The sequence below is a fragment of the Oncorhynchus gorbuscha genome, unplaced genomic scaffold (genome assembly GCF_021184085.1).
Source record: "Oncorhynchus gorbuscha isolate QuinsamMale2020 ecotype Even-year unplaced genomic scaffold, OgorEven_v1.0 Un_scaffold_7:::fragment_2:::debris, whole genome shotgun sequence".
NCBI lineage: Eukaryota > Metazoa > Chordata > Actinopteri > Salmoniformes > Salmonidae > Oncorhynchus > Oncorhynchus gorbuscha.
Window position 1 is genome coordinate 10,205 of NW_025745508.1, and position 8,285 is coordinate 18,489.

Here is an 8,285-nt window from a genome sequence, read left to right on the forward strand (position 1 = left end):
GAAAAGGTGAGAGACTCAGGGACGTGTGCACTTTGGGGACCGTTAACAGAATGTGACTTGCAGAACGGGTGTTGTATGTGAAGGATGAGGGCTGCAGTAGGTATCTCAGATAGGGGGGAGTGGGGCCTAAGAGGGGGAAGTGAGGCCTAAGAGGGGGAAGTGAGGCCTAAGAGGGTTTTATAAATAAGCATCAACAAGTGGGTCTTGTGACAGGTATACAGAGATGACCTGCTTACAGAGGAGTAGAGTGCAGTGATGTGTCCTATAAGGAGCATTGGTGGCAAATCTGATGGCCGAATGGTAAAGAACATCTAGCCGCTCGAGAGCACCCTTACCTGTAGATCTATAAATTATGTCTCCGTAATCTAGCATGGGTAGGATGGTCATCTGAATCCAGGTTAGTTTGGCAGCTGTGTTGAAAGAGGAGTGATTACAATAGAGGAAACCAAGGCTAGATTCAACTTTGGCCTTCAGCTTTGATATGTGCTGAGAGAAGGACAGTGTACCCAGTCTAGCCATACTCCTAACTACTTGTACGAGGTGACTACCTCAAGCTCTAAACCCTCAGAGGTAGTAATCACACCTGTGGGGAGGGGCATTCTTCTTACCAAATCACATGACCTTTGTTTTGGAAGTGTTCAGAACAAGGTTAAGGGTAGAGAAAGCTTGTTGGACACTAAGAAAGCTTTGTTGTAGAGCATTTAACACAAAATCCGGGGAGGGGCCAGCTGAGTATAAGACTATCATCTGCATATAAATTGATGAGAGCTTCCTACTGCCTGAGCTATGTTGTTGATGTAAATTGAGAAGAGCATGGGGCCTAGGATTGAGGAGCCTTGGGGTACTCTAGGTGACAGGCAGTGGCTGAGAAAGCAGATTTTCTGACTTCATACACTACACTCTGAGGTAGTTAGCAAACCAGTGCAAAGACCCCTCAGAGACACCAATACTCCTTAGCTGGCCCACAAGAATGGAATGGTACACTGTATCAAAAGCTTTGGCCAAGTCAAAAATAGCAGCACAACATTTCTTAGAATCAAGGGCAATGGTGACATCCTTGAGGACCTTTAAGGTTGCAGTGACACATCCATAAGCTGAGCAGAAACCAGATTGTATGTATACCAGAGAGAATACTATAGACATCAAGAAAGCCAGTCAGTTGATTATAAACATGTTTTTCCAACACTTTTGATAAACAGGGTAAAATAGAAATAGGCCTATAACAGTTAGGATCAGCTTGATCTCCCCTTTAAATAATGGACGAACCGTGGCTGCCTTCCAAGCAATTGGACGCAATTGTAAATGAGAACTTGTTCTCAACATGCCTACCTGGTTATATTAAAAGGTGAAATAAAAATAATAAAAACATTTTTAAAAATGGGAACCTCCCCAGAAAGGAGAGACCGGTTAAAAAGGTTGGAGATAGGCTTGGAGATGATAGGGGCAGCAACCTTAAAGAAGAAAGGGTCTAAACATCTGACCCAGATGTTTTTGGGGGGTCAAGTTTAATTAAGGAGCTCCTTTAGCACCTCGGACTCAGTGACTGCCTGCAGGGAGAAACTTTGTAGCCAGGCAGGGGAAAAAGAGAGAGAAGCATCAGGGATAATCACATCAGAAGGGGTGGGAGATGAGGACATTTTGGACAGGCAAGGAGGCATGGCTGAGTCAAATAGGAATCCTGACTTAATGAAGTGGTGATTAAAGAGCTCAGCCATGTGCTTCTTGTCAGTAACAACCACATCCTCAACTTTAAGGGACATGGGCAGCTGTGAGGAGGGTTTATTCTCCAGGTTTTTAACCGTTTTCCAGAACTTCTTGGGGTTAGACCCACAGAGAGAGAACTTCTCCTTAAAGTAACTAACTTAGGCCTTCCGGATAGCCCGAGTGCACTTATTTCTCATTTGCTTAAACGAGAGCCAGTCAGCCTGAGTATGCGTGTGCCGAGCCTTCCGCTAAAATGCAATTCTTGAGGTGGAGTAACTCTGCAAGATCACGGTCGAACCAGGGGCTGAGCCTGTTTTTAGTTCTCATTTTCTTTATGGGGGTGTGTTTGCAAACAATATCACTGAAAATGTCCAAGCGTCTTCGACAGAGGGGATCAAGCTGATTCTATACCAAGATAGCCAGTTATATTTGATAAGCAACCAGAAAAAAAAGACACAGATCTCTGGACCCATTCACCTGCTGTCTGTTTACATCCTCTTAACCATCCGGGTCCAAGCAAAGGACACTGCATAGACACTGTTTGGATAGACACTGTTTGGATAGACACTGTTTGGATAGACACCGCCATGCTCCATCTATATAGAGAGAACATTGTTTGCAATAGAAAATATTAATAATCCTACATCGCCTATCCCAAACATAGACCCTGATTAGGCAAGGTATATTAACATGCCATATATTTGTTTGCGATAGTTACAGTAAGCTCCAAAAGTGTTGGGACAGTGACACATTTGTTGTTTTGGCTCTGTAGTCCAGCACGTTGGATTTGAAATAATATAATGACTTTGAAGTTAAAGTGCAGACTGTCAGCTTTAATATATGGATGTTAGACTTGAGGTAAGCAACACTGAAGCATGCATGAGAGCACCAGCTGTTCTGGATGACTGTGTGATAACGCTCTCGGTAGCCGATGTGAACACAAATTTTAAACAGGTCAACATTCACAAAGCCGCAGGGCCAGATGGATTACCAGGACGTGAACTCAAAGCACACGCAGACCAACTGTCAAGTGCCTTCACTGACATTTTCAACCTCTCCCTGATGGGGTCTGTAATATCTACCTGTTTCAAGCAGACCACCATAGCCCCTGTGCCCGGAAGCGAAGGTAACATGCCTACATGATTACCGCCCAGTGGCACTCACGTCGGTAGCCATGTAGTGCTTTGAAAGGCTGGTCATGGCTCACACCAATTAAATCCTCCCGAACACCCTAGACCAACTCCAATTCTCATACCGACCCAACAGATCCACAGATGACGCAATCTCTATTGCACTCCACACTGCCCTTTCTCACCTGGACAAAAAGATGTGAGGATGCTGTTCATTGACTACAGCTCAGCATTCAACACCATAGTGCCCATGAAGTTCATCACTAAGCTAAGGACTCTGAGACTAAACCCCTCCTTCTGCAACTGGATCCTGGACTTCCTGATGGTCCGCCCCCAGGTGGTAAGAGTAGGCAACAACATGTCTGCCACGTTGATCCTTAACACAGGGGCCCCTCAGCGGTGGGCACTTAGTGCCCTCCTATATTCCCTGTTCACCCATGACTGAGTGGCCAAATACGACTCCAACACCATCATTAAGTTTGCTGACGACACAACAATGGTAGGCCCGATCATCGACAACGATGAGACGGCCTATAGGGAGGTCAGAGAACTGCAGGTGTGGTGCCAGAACAACATGTGAGCAAGACAAAGGAGCTGATCGTCAACTAAAGGAAAAGGCAGGCCGAACAGGCCCCCATTAACATTGACAGGGCTGTAATGGAGCGGGTTGAGAGCTTCAAGTTCCTAGGTGTCCACATCAATGAACTATCATGGTCCAAACATACAAAGACAGTCGAAGAGGGCACGACAAACCCATTTCCCCCTCAGGAGACTGAAAAGATATGGCATGGGTTCCCAGATCCTCAAAAGGTTCTACAGTTGCACCATTGAGAGCATCCTGACCGGTTGCATCACCGCCTGGGTATGGCAACTGCTCGGCATCTGACCTTAAGGAGCTACAGAGGGTAGTGCGAACAGCCCAGTACATCACTGGGGCCAAGCTTCCTGCCATCCAGGACCTATATAATAGGCGGTGTCAGAGAAAAGCCCATAAAATTGTCAGAGACTCCAGTCACCCAAGTCATAGAATGTTTTCTCTGCTACCGCACGGAAAGTGGTACCGGAGCTCCAAGTCTAGGACCAAAAGGCTCCTTAACAGCTTCTACCCCCAAGCCATAAAACTGCTGAACAATTAATAAAATTGCCACCGGACAATTTACATTGACACCCCCTCCGCTCTACCTTTTGTACACTGCTGCTACTCGCTGTTTATTATCTATGCAGTCACTTCACCCCCACCTACATGTACAAATGACCTCAACGAACCTGTACCCCCGCACACTGACTGGGTACCGGTGCCCCCTGTATATAGCCTTATTATTATTAGTGTTACTTATTACTTTTTATTTTAGTCTACTTGGTACAGATTTTCTTAACTTCTTGAACTGCACTGTTGGTTAAGGGCTTTGTAAGTAAGCATTTCACGGTAAAGTCTACACTTATTATATTCAGCACTTGACAAATATTAAATAGATATGATATGGAACTGCTTGCATTAGGTGTGCATTATTAGCTGCCTCATTAAGTCTCAAAATGCTTATTTGGGGAGCCTATGAGATTTGTTTTATTCAATTGAGTCTGGTATGAGAAGGGTAAATCCCTATATGCAAAAGCAGGGTGTCTGCGGAAAGCTGAGAATCTTGGCTATTGATTGGTGCCTTCATGCCGATGACCTCATTTCCAGATGGCTGCTACCTACATTCCGGTTATCGTTGTGACACGGAATACGTTCATACACACCGAAAGGCTGGATTCCACAGATCATGAGGATATCTTATTTGTCTGCCTGTGACCTACAATTATTGATCACCAGCCCCGAGAGTCAAAATATTTATTGCAAAACGTTTTCACCAAACATCTTACAAGGTAAACTGAGATTTTGTCTGTGTTTGAGCTATAGCTACATAGAGGGTATAAAATTAATAATTTGGTTGGTATGAACAAATCTAGCATATTGCCCATGTTATCTGGTGATGTATGTCTTTAACAGCAACATCAAATGTCCACCGAGTGACTATATCTTTGCGCATCAAAAATATGATGTTGCCTGCTTACGAGCGGTGGGCATCCATTACACAGGGGATTGGCTACTATGGCAACTTAACAGTCTTTTAGCCAATGAGATAAGGTTTCCATGGATTTGCAGACGACCTGGGTGGAAGAAAGCAAGGCCTAGACATTTCTTTTTACCCCCTTTTCTCCCCAATCTTGTGATATCCAATTGGTAGTTACAGTCTTGTCCCATCGCTGCAACTCCCGTACGGACTCGGGAGAGGCGAAGGTTGAGAGCCATGTGTCCTCCGAAACACAACCCAGCTAAGCTGCACTGCTTCTTGACACAATGCCCGCTTAACCCGGAAGTCAGCCGCACCAATGTGTCGGAGGAAACACTGCACCTGGCAACCGTGTCAGCGTGCATTGCGCCCGGCCGCCACAGGAGTCACTAGTGCGCAATGAGATAAGAACATCCCTGCCGGCCAAACCCGGTCGACGCTGGGCCAATTGTGCACCGCCCCATGGGTCTCCCGGTCGAGGCCGGCTGAGACAAGGCCAGAACTCGAACCAGGATCACTAGTGGCACAGCAAGCACTGCGATTCAGTGCCTTAGATTACTGCGCCACTCGGGAGGCCTCGGCCTAGAACCTTTATGCGTAATGAGAACTATTGCTACCTGGCTCAGAGATTTGGAAACGCCCCATAACCACACCTGACACCACTTACTAAAACTTCTGCTCATTTCTAGTTGTTAGGTCTATTAATCCCATTATTTTTCTGATATTGTTCACGTTGTCATCAATAATTCACTTGTAGCTTGACATAGGACTTTCAATATAAAAAAAATTGTTATTTTGTGTGCTTGATCTTGTGTACTCTGAACTATGTAACTCATATCTTCTGATCATTTCCTCACGAACTCCCAGATGTCTTTTCAAATATACCAAGTTTTTGCATGTAACAATCACGTAATTACACATGAATAGCAGTTACCTTTGGGTATGCCCATTTAGGCAGAAATCTACATATTTCCATTGCATTTAAGGAGTTGCATGTTCAATAATAGGCTATAGCCTTTTGGCTGTAACGCGATAGACTTACCATTGTTGAATGTTTCCATTAAACTCTTAATTAAAAAATGTCCGGTCCTTGTATGCATGCGTAGGATCCGTTTCACTCTCGCCAAAATCAGTCCAAAATTAATCCAATGCATTTCTATGGGCTTATTTTGGGCCTAAACTTGTCCGCCTGCCTTCCCTGCCTTAGAACCACTCCCATTGTTAGGACATAAACATAAGCATCTCGTCATTATATACAGATCTTTGATATTATTTTCTGTTGGTCAAGTAATTTCACTGTTTGGAAAAATGGGAACTGTAGGGGCATCTTAGATGGTTGGTGGTCTTGCTGTTGGGAGCTAGGGCGGGTCCCTTGTTCGACTGGGTGGGGCCGCTTGACCCTGGTTGCTCCAGTGGGTCGTTCTGGATGGGAGTGTCTGCTGAATGTAAATGTTGAGTGGCTTCACTGTATGTTTTGAAATTCTATATAAAAGTGTAATACAAAATGAATATTCAGTTGAGGGTAATTAATAGAATGTTTTGAATATTTAGACATTTTCCCTATCTGTAATACACATGATTTCCAGTGTTTGTGATACTCAAGTTGGGGGTTGATGGTCACTAGACTTGATACTGAATGTTATGGACTATTCTCCTACCTGTTGATAGTGGTTGACGCCAGACTGGATGTGCAAGGATTGAGGACACACAAATTATTTACTGGTGTATTGTATTGATGACATCCTGTGAACTCCGTGATTCTGTAGCATCTAGCATTCATTGCCTTTTTGTTTCAACTTCCTACAAGACTCTCGGGCTGGTGTTTACAGAACTTTTAGTGCTGTCTGATTAGGATATGAAGGGTCTGCCTCCCAAGATTGTATAGACTAGACATAGGCCTGCATCACACATCTATTTCGTACCTAAACAAAGACATATCCTGGTCTGTTTATTTCATACTATATATCTGTATCATATACTATCAAATCTAAAGGCAGTTTATGAAAATAACGTGTTGCTGATTGTGAAATTGCGCCACCCACTGGTAAACAGAGGAATACTAAGAATGTACTTTGATGTACAGTAGTAGGTGGTGGGACAAAATATTTGATTCCACACCCGAAGCAACAAACACTCATCTACTGTATTCTCTAATAGCCAGCACACAGGCCTCCCTCCATACATTCACGCCACAAATGTACATTAAATAATAGTAATGGGCATTGCTGAACTCAGATGTAGGTAGAGAATTAGCCAGTTTCAACTAACTATATATTTCTCATGAAAGGACTAACTAGTCTAGCTAATTAAAATGTAGCCATTTCAATTATACAGTATGTTAGCTAGAATACACTTGCCAGGGGATACAAATATTAGGCTAACCTTTACTTTTTAGTTTGAATAGACATTTTTGTAAAGTTAGGCTTCCCATATCAAAGTCAGTCTCAATTTATACAAGTAGCTAACGTTAGCTGGCTACATACCCATTAGCTTAAAAAGCCTAAATCAGCAAGTGATTATGTGGCCCGGCTATGTTGCCAACAAGCTATTAGCAGTTAGCTATCGAAGGGTTGCTGTTAACATCGTTAGTGGGAACGTTAGCTAGTTAACTCAACCCGCTTTATTCACACTGGTTAGTTAGCAGACAATGACAAATGTAACATTTGGTAACTATATGATGAATAGCTGACTAGTGCTACCTTTCCTACTTGCTAGCTAGCTTACGTGTGCTAAGTTCAGCTAATTTCAACTAGGCTAGCTAGCTTTGTTATTCATAGTGAAAATGCGCATATATTACATTAACTAAAATGATAGCGAAGTTAGTTATAACGGAGCACAATATGTTTGTCTTGTCTATATTGCTTTAGCTAGCTAGCAAGATAACTTTATCCAAAAGTGTAGTTCCGCTAACGTCAGCTAGCTACTGTAGCTAGGTCAACGTTTGCCAGCTAGGTACTACCAAGCTGGCGTTTGCAATACTCTGAAGCGTGAACGTTGCACTAAATTAATTTGCTACCTACCTTTATTCAAGCAGATCCTCTAATTTCATGCAAGGTCTCTCATCATGTCTCTTTCAGATGTAGGCTTGCGTGAACGTGAAATAGTCCCGGGTACTTATACTCAAACTAATATAACGTTATTGGCATATGTTGTGCGCGAAATATACATCTTAAAAAAATATATACTTAATTTTATATTCGAGCAGCGCAAACCTCTCACCGAGCCAGTACAATTAGTGTGCAACTGCAGCCTGCAATTTAGGGGTGTTCCTGCATGTGGGCATTCCTGTATCTACAGGAACACCTGCCCCAAGCATCCCATTGGTTCCTGCCAAACACCTGTCTTCGTTAATAGAACAGCGTGGAAAAAGTTGAGAAGAGAAGGAGAAGGACACCGT

The 8,285-nt window shown here is 43.5% G+C and overlaps 1 long non-coding RNA gene across 1 annotated transcript; it reads right to left on the minus strand.

Moving 5' to 3' along the window:
• Positions 1–356: 356 nt before the first annotated feature.
• On the minus strand, positions 357–8,285 carry LOC124019087. Its single transcript, XR_006835737.1, has 3 exons — positions 7,909–8,285; positions 2,182–2,300; positions 357–410 (listed from the first exon to the last, which is right to left on the minus strand). It is a non-coding gene; the product is annotated as an uncharacterized LOC124019087 (long non-coding RNA).